Source organism: Zonotrichia leucophrys, chromosome 1, assembly GCF_028769735.1.
Source record: "Zonotrichia leucophrys gambelii isolate GWCS_2022_RI chromosome 1, RI_Zleu_2.0, whole genome shotgun sequence".
Taxonomy (NCBI): Eukaryota; Metazoa; Chordata; class Aves; order Passeriformes; family Passerellidae; genus Zonotrichia; species Zonotrichia leucophrys.
The window spans coordinates 114,782,849-114,799,700 of record NC_088169.1 but is presented as its reverse complement, the minus strand read 5'-3'; the positions used below and the strand labels follow the sequence as shown (position 1 = coordinate 114,799,700).

Below are 16,852 nucleotides of genomic sequence, written 5' to 3'. Positions count from 1 at the left end.
GTCACGAGTTTTCATTATTATCTTTTTAGCATTCTGTAAGTATCCTTTCTGTATTCTTTCGTATAGTTTTACTTTAGTATTTTTTAATATAATATAGTGTTATAAAATAATAAATTAGCCTTCTGAGAACATGGAGTCAGATTCATCATTCCTTCCTTCATCAGTGCACCCCAGAAATACAATAAAGGTGCATGGTTATCTACGCAATGATTTCAAATGGTGCAAAGATTGTGTTCTAGAAAATAATCTTTGCTTGTTTTATTAATCTGGTCAAACATCTAAAAATATTCTCCAGACATTTATGTGGCTTTAATAGTATTGATGTGCAGCTTTCCCACATGTTACAGCAAACCCAGTCATATTATTCAACAGTCCTGAACACAACTAAGATCAACAATCCAGCTACCATAAGTGGTTCACAGATTTCATTATTTCTTTCCACTAAAATATATTAGTTTATTACACACCCTCCCCCATTCATCTCTCTTCTGAATCTTACTTAACTTCTTCTAAGTTTCCATGGAGTTGTCTCCTAAAAATAACACATTTTTATGATTTATTTTGAATGAAAGGATTTCCCTAGGAAAATGAAAAGAGAATCTGCTCCTAGTCACAAAATTTCATGCCTAAGTCTTCTTTCTTGTAAACATTTCAGGAGGTTTAAGAAATGAAAAAAATAAATTCTAGAATGCAAACAAACACAAGAAAACAAAACCGTGTGTTTGTCTTTGAAAAAAGAGAAACTCTACATAGAGATGTGTGTATTTTTTCTCTGTGATAATGCATTTATCTGAGAGAGAAAATTAACTTCCATCCAGCCTTACCTTTGGATAACTATTCTGTGGGATAATAGTTTTGTCCTCCCTGATGTGAAAAAAAATTCCCCAACTCAACACCTAACACCAGAAAAAAACCCCCTACCAAAGTGTAAGAGCTGACACAGGAAACTTCTACACCTTTGCCACTTTAACCACAGGTCTGATGCAAGGGTGTCAGAGAGAAAAAAAATACTCCTGCCATGCAGAATAAAGGATTAACCTGGTTTTCAGGAAGCCCTTAAACAGCATAATGTAAATAACTGAACAGAACAAAACACAAAGTAATAAATAAAACATTCACAGGATTTGAACCAAAATGTTATCCCTGGGCAGGTTAAACTACTCCCTTAGCCAAAATGATATTTTTACTCTTGAAACTGAGGGTGAAGTTGAGCTCTCACAATATCTCTCTGGGGTACAATCAACTTCTCCAAGCAAGAAACAAAGTCAGGTCTGTTAAAAGGAAAGCTGGAGCTAGCAAACATGGATTTGTAATTGCTAAACACTGATCAAGGGCCTAGGAAGGCACTGCTCACATAAGTAGTTTTACTATTTGTCATTTTGAGTCATTCACTGGCACTGAGCTGTGATTAGGTGGCCTGAGACACAACCTGTCAGATAATCAGGTACCCCCTGTGTGCCTGCCTAGAGGTGATGAGCATCAGCACACTGCAGCTTCATCCCACAGCATCTGGGAGCTCGCTGTTCAGACAACCCAACCCAAAATTACTAAGACTGGTGACAGAAAACAACAGGTTAAACTGTAGATAAAATTATATTCCTGGTTCTTTTAGGCTTATAAAATATACACTGCTGATATAACATGTCTTCAAATCATAGCCTCAACTTTACAAGCTTTTCTTATGTACTGCATGATGGGGATTTTTCCTTGTGTTCTAACTTCCAAATTCATACAAAAATTCATGCATGTTTTCAGCCTAAACTCAACACAGTAATTCTTCCATTTGTTGAAATGCATTTCAAAAGCACAGTCATGATGCATTGGAAGATCCTCTCAAAAATTCAGTATATGAAATAATCCCAGTTGTCTTTCTGGGAAAGAACTCAGTCTGAAATTAACAGAACAAAATTACTTTAGATCTCCCCTGAACCACCTGTGCTTGACCTGCACTTGAAACCAAGAAGTCCATACAGCAAGGCTCACATCACACCTGTGGCACTGTGCCAGCACTGAATCCTCTAAATCCAAATGCAGAGATGTGAACATAAAGCTGTGAATATGACAAAAAAAACCCCAAAAACCAAAACAAACAAAAAAACCAAACCACCCCCCCCCAAAAAAAGTGTACTTTTTAATAAAAATGCACAGAAGAACCACCATTGACCATTTCCTGTATGTGCAGAAGAATGTTCCTATTTTTGCCAGATAGGATTCCAGTCAGAAATTCATTGTAGGAAGAAGCAGCAAATAAAACCAAGTAATTAAAAGCACAGCTACCTGAGTTTCTATTCCTTTTGTTGTGAAGTGCTACTAAAGAGCACTCATTTCTGTGGAGAAATTTCCTTATAACTGTTGCTCACCAGAGCAGAAGTCAATTAGACCTTAGAGATTCTATCCACTCATTGTTAAAGCTCTTTTTAAGCAGAAGATTGTAAGATAGGTAAATCCTATTTTTGCATTCCTAAAGGCTGCTCTAATGTCCCTATGATGAATCAATGGGAAGTTCTGTTAATTAGTTGTTTCAAATCCAGTAGCTGCAGGAGAACTCTTATATGGTTACCCAATGAAACCTTTTGAAAAAAAGAAATGCTTAGAAGAGGAGCATGGGTTTTAATCACTTTAAGGGCAGCATTTTCTTGCCATTGGTCCTAGGCTGAAGGGTGGCTTCTGGCTCTTGAGCTCAGCACTGATCTGTGTTTTGTACAGAGCATTCTTTGCACCATCTGTTACATCTTCTACACTGTTATAAATTTCTTGAATTACAATGAGTCATCTACAATGTGGTGAGCTCCTCATTTAATTTAGTCCCACAAGCTTCTTGGTCTTTTCAAATTTTTATTGAATAATGGAAGTGCATTCTTTCATATAGAGTCAGCTGATTTTATTCTAAATTTCTTTGGCTTCTATTTTTCAGAATCCTTTTTTCCTCATGCGATACATACAGGACAGAAAATGTGTATATTAAACAATGACTGGATCTAAGTGTTCTTTCCCTAGAAAATTTATTTTTCTGAGGCTGACTTCCATTATCCATAACTGTCTGATCTCAAAATAGGTGATCTTCATTCCTTTGGACACCATCCTCATGAGAAGGCTGTGGGTGTCAGTATGTAAAATATTGGGGGTCTCAATATGTAAAATACGCCCTTTGGGATCACATGTTTAATTCAGTTTGTTGTTTCTATCTCTCTGCCATTAGCAACAATTACAGAAATTGCATAATTAAATGTTATTCTCTCCTTGAGACCTGTGCCTGCTTCAAGGTACAGGAGAGATCACACTCACCAGAATACAGGCCTTTGTCACCTGTTTTCTGAGCAGGGTTTCCCTTCAGAGGAAGGAATCCACCTCTCTCCCTGCCTCTTCCTCCTCTCCTATCTCAGTCACTTCTCAACTGCAGTTATGGGAAAATACTGAATAAACTCTCCTCAAAATCCTTTGCTTCTCTTTTAAAACTCATTAATCCCTCCTAGGTTCACCCTACAGAGGAGGAAACTGCTTTAACATCCCGCAGGGAGCCTGCCCTCCTCCTGTTGGGGGAACCAGTTCTTTCAGTAAGAGAAGGGCAGTTGAGGGTGGAAGAGATACCAGTGCCATGAAGACTACTTTACATTGGATCAGAAAACAAAAGAAAACTGTTTTCTTGGTCATGAAAAGGAAAGGGTTCTTCAGGCTTCATTTAGAGATTAATGGCACAAATTAAACCAACAGTAAACTATGCTTAACACTATAGAACTTATATTTCAAGCCCATTAAACAAAAATGTTAGGAAATCAATGAAAAAGAATAGAGATGTATCAAGGTTCAAATCTGAAGTGTTCTTCCAGGTGGTAAAAACACTCTTTGCACTTTTTGTATACCAGAAAATGCTATTATAATTTCACAGTGTTTCACCAGCCTACATTCTGTAACTATATTACAATTCCTATACTATTGGACACTGAGTATGATTTCATATTATAAATATCAATAAAAAGAGCACTGAGATTTCATTCACAACGCCACATCTGAAAAAAAAAAGACATTATTTCAAGGCACAATAAGAAAAAGATTCACTTCTGATTCTGGACAGACTACTAGAAAGGCAATAAGCTGCTTATTATCTCTTAGAGAAGACATTTCACTCCAGTAACAGAACTGGAAGCAATGAAACAACATTTCCTGATCAATGACAGTGCCTCCAGTGCTTTACCCATTTAAGCTGTTTGCCAAGGATTTTGCAGGGAAGTGAAGAGGCCTGAAGCCTTGATCCTGCATTACTAATGCCACGTGTGAAGCATATGATCAGTCATCTGAAGGATGTGCCTGTGCTGTCTATCATCCAGAGCAGTCTTCACTCCTGCAGTATGGTTATTAATCCTCCAGCAGAGATGCAGTTCATCCTTTCTTTCTTTTGTGTTTGTTTGCTCATCTTTCTGTTGCTATCTTTCAGGATAAGGGAAGAAAGAGTATCTTATGAACAAGGGATGTGATAGGGATCCAGGAGACCTCTGTTTATATTCTTTTCTGGTTGTGCTCCAGAGATTTTCTTTAATCTCTTGACTGAGCTATCTTAACATACAATGTGAATGTCAATAAGTTCCTTTATTTGCAATACGTGAGCACTTTCTTGTTAGGAGTGTGAGTGTGGGAATATAAAAGACTAAAACCTAAGCACAAGCTGACATGGGAAACAAACCACTGAAATATGAACAGAAATGAAACTTCTGTTAAAAAATCCCCAGTTCATAACCCACCTCTGAATATTAAAGATGTTCACATGGATAAAACACCTTCAGGTTTATACTGAATTCAGCAAGAATTTGTTTTCTTACCACACAAACTTGCTTTCAATTAGTACAGTGACTAGATAAGATATTTGATTCTTCCCATAATAGTCTCTTATCTTCCTAATCATTTCAGTAGTAATTCAGTTACAATGCTTGGAGGGGATACTATTAGTGGCACTAACCTTGGAGTTCAAAGTTGAGTATGGTGTTTCCCTGACAAAGCATTACAGCTAACAAATTAACAAGTTTTGGGTTTAAAAAAGTAATTTTTACTTCATTTTCTTACACTGGTTCCCTAAAGGTTTGCACTCCAAAGACAGCAGAGCAGTGTGCTTCTTTTGAAGCACTTCATTTACTGAAAATAGGCCTCCAGCAAGTTATAATTATCATCTCTCCCTCCATCTTAAAATCTTTCCCCTTGCAGATCTCCTTTGCTTGCTCAGAAATGGTGGATGGAAGCCAAGTGAACCCGATACCCTTGTCAAAAACTGGATTCTGCTTACAGTGTTGTGGGCTAAAGGTCACGATAGACACAACCCCAGATCTCCTCCAGGGTAAATATAGATTCAACATGGGTTTTTTTGCGATCCATAATGCAATTCCTTCTTCCTTGCTGCCTAATTTCTCTTTCATCTGTTGTTGATCTTATGTAAAGAGACAGTAATTATTCATCCACACGATTTTGCAACACTACAGATTTACTTTCACTTGCAGAACGTGCTGCCATTCTCCATTTTTCGAGCTTCAGAGGAAGCGCTCCTAAATCTTTACTTACAGGACCTACTCAGCTTCTGCTACTTCAAAGTGGATTTTAGTAGGAGATACTTAAAACAACAGTACAAAATAAAGCCTTCTCAGCTGTCAGTCAGATTGTGTGGCTGTTCTGCTCTCTTTGATGACATGATGTGCAAAGCCTCAAAAAAGTATTGTGAGATATTTGACACAATTTATAGCACAATGAATGATTAAAAATATCTTACTTACAAGTTTTTTTAAAAAATCGTTCCCTTAAAAAAATCACACAAATGCTTTACCTAAATCTATGTTTTAAGGAGTTTCTTTATATGTTCTGTATGTCTAAAGCAAGAGGAATAAATTCAGTTCAAAAAAGCACAGAGGGAGGTTGTGAGTCCAGGAATCAGATGCAAACAAAAAAGATATGCAAAACTAAAGCAGGTTGCCTGTCACATAAATGGAAATAATGTCAAATCAACAGGTCTCTGGCAACCAAAGGGATTTGCATCAGAATAAGCAGATTCTTGGATCCTGTCAATTGCCTTTTAGGGCTGGAGCAGCAGGAGGCAAGGAGAGATCTAACAGGTCATGGGGATTCCTGAGGGAACAGATCCCTGTAAACCAGAGCTGCTCTCTGCTTGTTTGGCAGAAGGCTGTGTGGGACTAGTACATCAGCTCACAACAGGTGGCAACAGCTTCTGTGGCTGAATGGCACAGCAAAAATGCAATTACTGGGGAAAAAAGGCCCTTCTCTTCATGTTGTTCTGGATCAAAAACCAGGGAAGGGTGCAAGAGGCCACTCCAGGCAAGTCCATTCCCTTCCTGTTGCTCCTTATGATGATTATGAACCCTGCTGTGGTACCTGGAGGAGAAGCAACAGAACATTATGTCCCTAACCAGCATATTTTCTGCTTTCCCAACCTCAAATATTCTGTGTTGTGCTGCTCACTGTTCCTCCTGACTCAGGCATTGTGGTGAGCCACTCACTATCAGCCGGTGACACATTTGAAATTGGTGTGTGTGCTGTCCTGGGCTACTATTCCTGACACACAGGAGTCCTCTAAAAAGGAAGGCAGAGTGGCTTATGGGGTTTCCTTTTTAAGGAAAACTGTGTTAAAAAAGAAGGAGGCAGGAGAAATTGGTTTATCAGCAGATTCAGATTGCTACTATAATGATGTTAATCAGCGTGAAGAAAGATGTGCTCCAGCCCGTGTGTTACATAAATTAAAAATATCATTCCAGCACTGCTAGGTGCCCTGTGATGTGGGGACAACCTGTGGTGACACATTTCTTCAGAGAACTTTGTTTTCAGCCTCCTGGTGTAACTTGGGTATTGGTATAAATTGATTGGAAACACAACTTGAGGTTAGGAAGGCGTCATTGCGGAAACAGAGCTGTAACTAAGTCTCATTCAGCAACAGCCCCTCCGGGGTCAGCTGCAACCAAATCGCTCTGCACAACTTCCTGCTGCTAAATTGATCTCAGAAGCTGGAAAATGAAATAAGCAGGTTAAAAAGCACTAGGAAATCTGCCGTCTTTTCACTCCATTAATTGCCACTCGTCCTGCGATGCAACAAAGGCAAACATAAAATGTACACTCATTTCAGCAAACCTTTCCTGCTCTGGTTTATATCCAAATACGAGGCTAGATCAGATTGTAAGACATTTTCTGTCAAACAGTACTTTACAGGTCTGAAAGAGGTTTTTCTTTTAGCAAGAATATCATGAATATTTTATGTGAACATCTTCTGTGAACCTTCTCTAAAAGCTGTGTTTGTTGGCATGTGCAGAGAATGTCAGAGCTACTGTACTTCAATATTTTGAGTGAATGTGTGTAAGTGCATAGACACACATCCAATACTGACTTCAACTGTACATCTTCAAATGATTTCCCCAAAAATGTTGATTTTAACAAAGCATTCCATAAACCACAAAAATGCTAAATTAATATGCCTTTATAAATTAATTCCCAGAATGATGTTACAAACAAAATTATGTAACTTATTATTTACTTCATAAATGCTAAAAATATTCCAAAGGTTTAGTCCAGCTCTGTTTCATTGAGGATCAAATATCTTTTAAATCTTTGATGTGGAAACCTATGCACAAAAAAGCAGACCCTTTTAAACTCTGGCATACAGACAAAAAACACTTCTAAGAGGCCAGGAAGTCAATGGTTTGTACTTGATGCACACGAATCTTGTACTTGAAAAGCACTGCTGCTGTCAAATGTAGCTTAGGTGTTCAATTTCTAGGCAAGTAGGGTAGAATCTGACTTGACTCAAGCAAGTTAAAAACTGGGGTTTAGTTTTGGCAAGTTGTCTTAAGTCCCTCTGTAGTCAGGAGATGAGATACTGAACCTGCTTTGGGAGCTGGTAGATCAAATGTATGCCCTAGTTTTAGCCACAGCATTTAATACATTCATCACTACCATCAGCACAGAAGCTCATTGCAAAATCAGCCATGGATCTTCTTTAAAGGTGACCTCTACAGAAATGCAGGAGTAATTTTAGATATGTCAAGATCCTCAATAAATTTCTTCTTTTTTTTTTTTTTTTTTTAAGTTGGGTGTATCCATATAATACCTCTAGCATGTTTAAGCTATCAAAAAAACTGTACAAAATATCTCGGCACATGCTCTGCAGTCAAAGATCATTTATGTGTTCTTTTAGTTAGCTCACTGGGGATGTTTACACACCTCTGAGTCTGAGGGCAGGCTCTCAAGGTGATGGATAGATGCAATGACACCTCAAGGTATCAGGGCAAATCCACTCTAAAAGCAAAGAGCTGCTGGCCTTTAGCTTCTGTTATGTCTAAAACCTGAGCTTCAGAAGAGGCCAGTGGCCCTTTCTGGACTACAGTACTCATATTCTGAAAACATGTCACAGTAATATTAAATGCATTTGAAAAATAAATGCCTTTTTTTGTGTGTGTTTTCCCCTTTCAAGAAGATTGAGTTGCTTTTATTCACAAAGACAAAACTCCGCAGAGTTGAAAAACCACTGGGGTCTAAAGAGTTTTCATCTTTCTGACAAATTAAAACAGCAAGAAAGAAGAGAACTGTAGAAATTAGATCAGATGATAGGTAGTAAAATACACTTCCAAGAGAGGTTTGTGGAAGGCTGGTAATTATGGAATAACCTTTCAAAAGGGAAGCCTCTTCAACTATTTGCTGCTAGTTAGCTCATGCCCTGCAGCTTGTGGTTTAATATTTATTACACATATCCATGCTCAGGGAGAGGCAATCTCCTGACAGAGACTCATGTGAGAGGGAAAGCTGAGCATCCACAGCTCCAGGTCAGTACATCACCTAGCTTAAGGAGCCTGCCTTTTCATTCTGAGAAATTAACTACCCAAGGAATGCCCTCCTAGCAAGAGACTCTGAATTGTCAGAACTCTTCCATTTTGCCCCTTTGCTATTTCTGTTGTTTTTCTTGACACTTAATGAGTTTTTTGTGTTCCTCAACATTCTGTGTGCTGAACTCTGCCCTTGGAGATTTTTACCCAGGTCTGTTTTTCATCTCTAGTAGCACAACAAATGTGCTTCCTACAGAAAAAAAGAAAAGCAAGGTTCAAGGTGGAAAGCTGAGCACTGCTGTCCTACACAATCTTTTTTTGTCCAAAGGATGAAGTCTAGGGGACCTACTGACACATGCAGAGTTTGCACTGGTTGTTTTTTAAAAAGGACCATAAAAATTATTTGGCATACAAAAAGTTAGGGAGTTGACAGACACTGAAGCAAGAAACAGAGAAAACATTCCTTATCAACGAAGATGCTACTGAATGCTGCTGGGAACTGGAAGACCACATTTGGAGAAGCATTATTTGACACTTTCCTGAGCTTCTTCCATCAGTGCACCCCATAGCTTATTGTCAGAAAAAAAAAAAAAAGGAAAAGGACTAGATGAGCCTTCTGAAATTCAGATACACTATCTGGTTACAAAGCTTTCTGTTTAGCCCAGTCCAAAGGCAAGCTGGCTACATACAGCTTCCTTCTGGAACAAGCTTTCATCTATCCCCAAAGAGCCTTGTGCACTGCAGAAATTTTACAGAGAGCAAACACCCTGCTCTTGCAGCTCTGGGAGCTGCTTGTAAGAACTAATGGCTCATATCCACACAGTACATTAGTGACATGCAGCTGAGTGCTCTGGGGTCTAACTTTCAAGTGCCTGATCCTCAGAATGATATTCAGAGTTAAATTATGCTCTGTGTCCACCATGCACCAACCAGAAGAAATCACAGCATGCACAAAATCGGAGCTTGACAATTTAGACAACTTTCAGTTTGACAGCTCAGGTTAAACATCAAGGTTAGACACTGGAATTGCACTACTGCAATATTGTTACATTGGAAAAACCCACAAAATAATGATCTTAGTAGCGAAAGTAGCTCAGCCTCTTTTATTCTTCTCATGAAGAAAATCTTCCTTCTTTGAATCCTCCTTAGGTATTTTAAGTAATTCTCTTTGTCCAATATCATACTTTGATGTGTGATTGTTGTGAGTCTGTAGTTTGGAAGGTCTGAGAAATCAGTGTGTCCACACAGGATATTAAAAGTTTTTTGGCATACAAACAAAACCAAACAGTAAGACCTTCTAATTCAGACCCATGTCTCAGTATTTGGCAATGATCTCTGTTTCTGTGACCTTCATCTTAAAATTTCTGCAGCAGACAATCATCTCAAATCCCTGTGTACTCAAACATATGGTGAAACCTGGGCAAGGAAAACCCCACCAAAAAAAACAGCAGCTAAGGAAATCTATGATAGAGGGAAAAAAAAATTCCCCACACATACAGCAATTCCTTGGATGCCATCTAGAGGACACTAACTTCCCATGGCTATGAATGGGTCCTGACACACTCAAATATGTCAATTATGGATCATCTAGCTATTTTTCTGTACTGTTCAGAAAATAAAGGTTAGTAAAATCTGGTCAAAAAGGAAGTTTAAAAATACCAACAAAATAAATAATACAGGATAGCTTTGTAATAGCTTCTAAAAATACTATTCTGCTTACACAGACTAATTCTGTGTCAATAAGTTTGTGGAAAATAATTACTGGAAACAAAAGGACTATTTGTAACTTTTTGTTCTAAAATATACTGGTTATAATTTTGATGGTCCTGCATCGATATCATGAATTTGCTGAGCCATCATGCTAACTCTGCAATAAATCAGAATTTTCCATATTTCATTAGTGATCATGATCACAAAGTATTTGTAGTGTTGACTTAACTACCCATGACATGGTTGGTCAGATATATCGTGATTGGGTTTGCAACTTCTTATGGTATGCAAGGTGATCTTCCCCTGAAATGTCCTTCCAAAAAATTCCACATTAACTGAATGCATAAAGTTGTGAGGAAGAAAGGCTACATTGATAACTAATTCATTGGCTGAGGCAGACAAGATCTCTTCAAACTCTTTGAACTCTGAGTCTGTCAGTGTTTGTTTCAGTCCCAACTTGCTGATCAGGTCCCATTAAATTTACACCATCTACTCTCAATCACTTTAAGCATCTAATTCCATGGGACCACCTAAAGTTAGGAGAATCAGGACCCGTTTAGCAGAAGAAATGTATCAATTCTATTTCTTCTGAAGTCTGTAAGATGGCACATCTTAAAAATATTATTACCTCAGCCTGTCTGGTCCATGCTCTGCATCTCTCCTCAGTGCCTACACTGGAAAGACACTGAGTTCTCTTTCCTCAACCAGTGAAAAGTCTTACCTTTAATCTACACTCACAAAGACACCCTAATGGTTTTGTTTTTAAGATAACAAGCACTCTAACCCTACTCCATTCTATAAATATTCATATCACCAAGAAAAATATTTTAAATTATGTATTAAACACTTCATAATGCAATCTTTGGCATCTGAACCTCCCATCAGGTATAATCCTGCTATATTGCCAAGTTCAAAGATGCTGTTTGCTTCCTTTTAAAATAGGCAGAAATACAAGCATAGAGTCTCAGATTCTGATATAATAATAATAATAATCATCACCTGACATTTCAGTAAGCATTCAATACTGAATATAAAATATAAAACAGCTCAGAGGGAGACATTTATTAGCACTCTCAAGGAATTGGAACTAGCAAGGAAGACAATAGCTGACATATTTCAATGCTTACACATGTTGATTAAATAATTAAGAAAATTGCACCTGTTTAAGAATGATTTCTAGAAGGTTTATGATTCAGAATAATAATTTGTAACACACAGTTGTAATGATAAATACATAACTGAAATATTCAGGTATAATAATTCTGTTTCAGGGGTCATATGTAGACTGTTCTCAGTGTCTGAAAAATATGTCCATATTCTACATTTGCTTTTTTGGTGGACCGAGTCTACCAAGACCCTTTTGCTGTACATTTTGCTTGTACTGTGCTGTTTGAGATGCTCATGAATGATCTGCTGAGATGAGAAAGTCTGCTAAATTTAATCAGAGTAGTAAAAAGGGAGGACTATGGAGAAATATGGAGGGGCTTCAAGAGATCAGCTGACTGGATAATAAAATGGCAGATGAAATTCAGAGGAGAGTAATGCACACAAGAAAAGAACCCCTAATTTCATAAACAAAACGAGCTCTGAGCTGAACATTTCCACCCAGGAACAAGATTTTTGAGTTCTAATAAATAGATCTATGAAAATTCCAGCTCTGTGCTCCAATGTAATAAGAAAAAGATTAAATGAAATGTTAGGGATTACAAAGGAAAAGAAAAGCCACCAGACCTTCACATTGAGACAGCCTATGTGCACATCTGAAACACATTTTGAATACTGTGTGTAATTTTGGTTTGTCATCTCAAGAATTGCATGTTAGAACAGGGGATACCTACAGTAATTAATAAATTAAAGTTGTAGAATGGCTTGCACACAGCTAACTCAAGAAAAGAAGTGTGTTCTGGAAAGGAGGATGCAATGAAAGGTTGAAGCAGGAATGACACAAAGAACACAAGGTGTGGACATTTCTTCTTGCAGCACCAAAGCTGGACATGGCAAGTGAATTCAAAAGGATGTGATTCTTAATAAAATGTGAAATTGAGCTATGGAATTCCTTGCCAAGGGATGCTGTAGATTTTAACATGTATTTAGTAATAAATTGTTAATCTCTACTGGGCAATAACATCCCCCCAAAGTACAACTTGTCAGCTGAGTACTCAGGAAATTCTTCTGTTCTCTCCCTCAGCTCTAATCTTCACTTTTTGGCTACTGCCAGACAGGACGTGAAGCCAGATGAGCCAACGGTGTGATCCAGTACAGCTGCTCTTTTGTATAATCAACAGCAGCAGAAAATGAATGTAAGAGGACAGCAAGGCTCCTGCCTGTTTTGGTACTTAGTGGCTTGATGAAGAGTCTTAGGACTTTTTTTGTTGTTTGTTTTTTGGGGTTTTTTGTGGAGTCTCCTCAATGAATCTGCTGCATGTTCGTGGAGAAACTGCTTCCATCTTGCATACTGCAATGGATCTGTGCCATCTGTGGCACCTCTGCTGTATCTCAGACTCACTGCAGTCATTCATCACTGAGTCCACCTGCACGTATTCTTTGTGAGGAGAGCAACACTTTCTCACAAACTGGCAAGTGCTGAAGTCAGAGGAGTGAAATACACAAGGAAACCTAAAATGCAGAGCACTCCCACAAGATCCTGTGGACCACACACCAAGGATTTCTTCAGCTGGTTTGAAGGCTGAGGCACTGGGTGCTACCCCCACAGCCAGGCAGTTCCCAAAACCCTGCACATCTGCTCTCTGGACAGCCAGCCAGTCTTCCAGAAGGGAATCTGTCAGGCAGACAGGCCAGAGAAATGTGGGAATTTCTTAACAACAGGTACATGCATGTGGCTGACTCTGGGGGAGACAGATTTTGTGTCTTTGGCCCGGGGCAGACTCATCAGAGGACAAACTCCTCTGGGATGGTCAGGAATGGGAAGAATCCTCTCAGCACCATTTGTTGTCCATGCACTGGGTCTGATGATGAGCAAAGGCTGCAGGATATGCACTGAGTGAAGAGAAATGCAGGAGCAAAGACACTTCAAGGCATCAGGCCTAGTGCAGCAGCAAAGGAAGAAGAGCCTGTGCAGGGAAGCACTGCAATGAACCTTCTGGAATATCTACAGGGAGCTAGTAGTACCAAAAATGGGGTAAACTAAAATATTACTCCATCTGTGAGTGGATTATCCAAGAGACATCTGCATTGCCTGTGGATTTTTATAACCACATGAAGTAAGTGCTGAAATTCACACACCACTGGATTGATCTTTTTTCATAAGCCTCAGAATGGCTGAGGCATTAATTTCTTTAAAGTATGAGCTTTATTCCTTAACACGAATTTCTTGGTTTAAGAACTCAAGCACTGTCTTAAGTATCATCACTATCAAAATAGCAACCATTTAATACAGTAAAGATGGAAATGGATGGGGAAACTCATGTGGAGAGATTTATTACTTTTTACATCACATTTTCTGTCATTGTGTCTACATGTGTATTCACTACAAACTGGTTTTACAAAGGAGAGATGCTTCAGCGTGTGAAAAACCAAACAAAAACATCCCTTCTGCTCCCACTTTTTCTACTCATGATTATGCTGTTATCATGCAACGAAAAATAAGGAAAGACACAAACTTCTTTGGAAGTTTAAACTGAGTTTTCTTCTCCAGTGGCAAGAAAAAACAGTATGAACACAGAGATATGCCAGATGGCTTCTGTCAGGTTTTACTAATTTACTGAAAAGTTTTTAGGCAGAGAACATGTAACTTGAAGTACACTGCATACTTGTGAAAGTCTGTATGCATTACTTAGGAGGTGTGAAGAAATCACAGTGATGCAAGAAAAAAACACAACATGAAAAACAGACTTTCCACGAAAAGTATCAAACCTTACATGTTTTTAGAGACAGCATTTTTGTTGTCCATGCTAAGAATGTATTTTCACTTCAGTCTGCAGCACCACAGTAGGTTTTTTTTTCAGCTTTTTCTTTCATTTTCATAAGTAATTTTGTATTAGAAGCATATCTATCCCTAACAATTATGGTAACTCAGTTACTCCTTCAAACATATCTTTCTGTGAATTATTTTTGCTTAGAACAAAACAAACCGGTAGAGATCAGAATCTGTTATTATGATCTAGTAACTGCACTAGACACTTTTTACTTGATAAATAAATGCATATAAATCTGAGTGGTTATTTAACTCAGTGTTTCCATCCACAGTACACAGCTGTATGGCTTAGCCTTGTGAGCAAACATAGGCTACTTGGGATCAACTGGGTGAGCAACCAAAGGAAATACAACTGATTTAGACATAAAACTCTAGTTATTTTTCTTTCCACATGGCTTGCTTCTGCTCTTAGTGCATGCTGTTTTAAGAAGGCAAGCTGTCAAAGTGGTCAGTAAACACACAGAAAACATTTCTGTACTTTGGTTCCCTACTTAGAAGCCATCCTGCTTCCCTTTCTGCCTTATCACTGAAGAGAAGGGTGTTTTCCCAGCCAGAGAAAATCCTGGCAGAAAATAAAGATTGTTTATATTGTAATAATCCATTTCAGTATTTGTGTAAATAGAATGCAAAGGTCACATAATTCAGTCCCTAACTCTGAACGCTTTAATTTAGAAATGCCTGGAGTGTTGAATTTTGAGTTTTTATTCAGGTACATCATGACTTTGTTCCTTTAGCTAATTTCCTATATGCACCATTCCTCTTCTAGCTGTAACTAGATCCTTGTTGTAACTAGATCTTTTTTTAGGCAACTGATCCTTGGGACATCAGGCCATTGTGACAGATGTGAGAAACTGCCTCAAGGAAACAGAAGAAGATGGTGACATGAGCAAATTACAGCTCTGATCACAGCCAAACTTCAGTTTCCACATTTTTGTTTCTGAAAGCAAAACCTTTCCAATAAAGCACATTTTGCACAATGAAAATTATAATTTTAAAGGAAAAAAAACTTTAACCGGTTGGTCTATATTTACATCTCTAAGCTTTTTGATTTCTCCCTGTAGGATATACTTACATATTTAGATGTCAAAATGACAAAAAATTTGGATGCTAGTAAGCACATAGGTTCATCCTGGATCACACAGGACTCTTGGGAATATATATGTGAGACATAGGCAGAGTACATTTTTTAAAGGAATTAAAAGCTCCTCTGGTCAAAATGATGCACTAAAATCTTACAGAATTTATACACCACAATGATCAGGTGAATGCAAATTAATCCCAGAACTCCATGGGCTGGCTTCACCACAAGCATGGCAAATGAGACATTGAAGGAGAGAGGGGAATTTTCAACATCAGACCAGGCTAAGAATCGTATTCCTGAGACAGAGTGAATCTAGTCTTGCACAATTTACAACGTGGTAAAAGCTCTTAAGATATGACAGATGGGAAAAGTGTACATCTGAATTCCTAGTCAATGAAATCATAAAGAGATAGGACTGCTACCAGGCTGAAGTCTCAGATTTACTGCATTTGGAAACACTGGAGTGTAGACAAGATAAATACTGGAGATGACACTGGCAGCCAATAAAAGTACTTCAAAGTGCTTGATTATGATCCATTATTTATGATCTAACATGAAAACTGTGGGAAGGAGGGAAAGGTCCCTGTCTCAAAGGCTTCAGTATGAGAGATGAAGGATTAAAAACAGAAGGGGAAGTAAGAGATAATTTCCTAACTGAGGACATAAATTGTGTTTTCCTGTCACTTGTAGCAGGCTGCCCCAATGTCTGGAATATGTAACAAATTTAGTAAAATTGCTTGAAATTATCTGAGAGCATTTGTATCCTAAATAATGCATAAGCAATGCTGGTTACTTGGAATCATTTTGGACTGACTCACTTTCAGAAATATTAAAGTGCCTGTATGGAGTCAGCTTTCTTTAAAACAACCTACAGAAAGAAATGCATATGATCTTTGAATTAATTGTTTCAGAGCAGCTCACACAATTATATTAAGATTTCTAAGACTTCTGTTACAAAAGTGGACAATTTATCCTAACAGCCATCCTTTTGAAAGATAACTTGAAATAGATCTTTTATTTGTACTTAAAATCTCCATGTTCTCCTACCACAATGAAGAAAATTATATGGACACAAAAATTTTGGTTTCATGCTTTGACCAAATATCAAGAACAAAAAACCCCATCCTGTAACAGCTTCAAATTTAGCAAACCACATTAAAACACACTAAAGGACAAGATAATTTAAATGAAATTTTAATACAGTTCTTCACTGTACATTGTATTCAGCACAAATATTTCACTCAATTGCATTTGTTTACTCACTGATCCAGAAAAAGATGTCTCAATGTGTAAAGGCAAATGCAATAAAGCAACTCTGTTGTTACA

At 38.0% G+C, this 16,852-nt stretch overlaps 1 protein-coding gene across 5 annotated transcripts in view; it reads right to left on the bottom strand.

Annotated features, from left to right (window-relative positions):
* Positions 1-16,852, bottom strand: part of EPHA6 (EPH receptor A6) — a 603,925-nt gene that overhangs the window by 123,930 nt on the left and 463,143 nt on the right. The window lies entirely within an intron of this gene.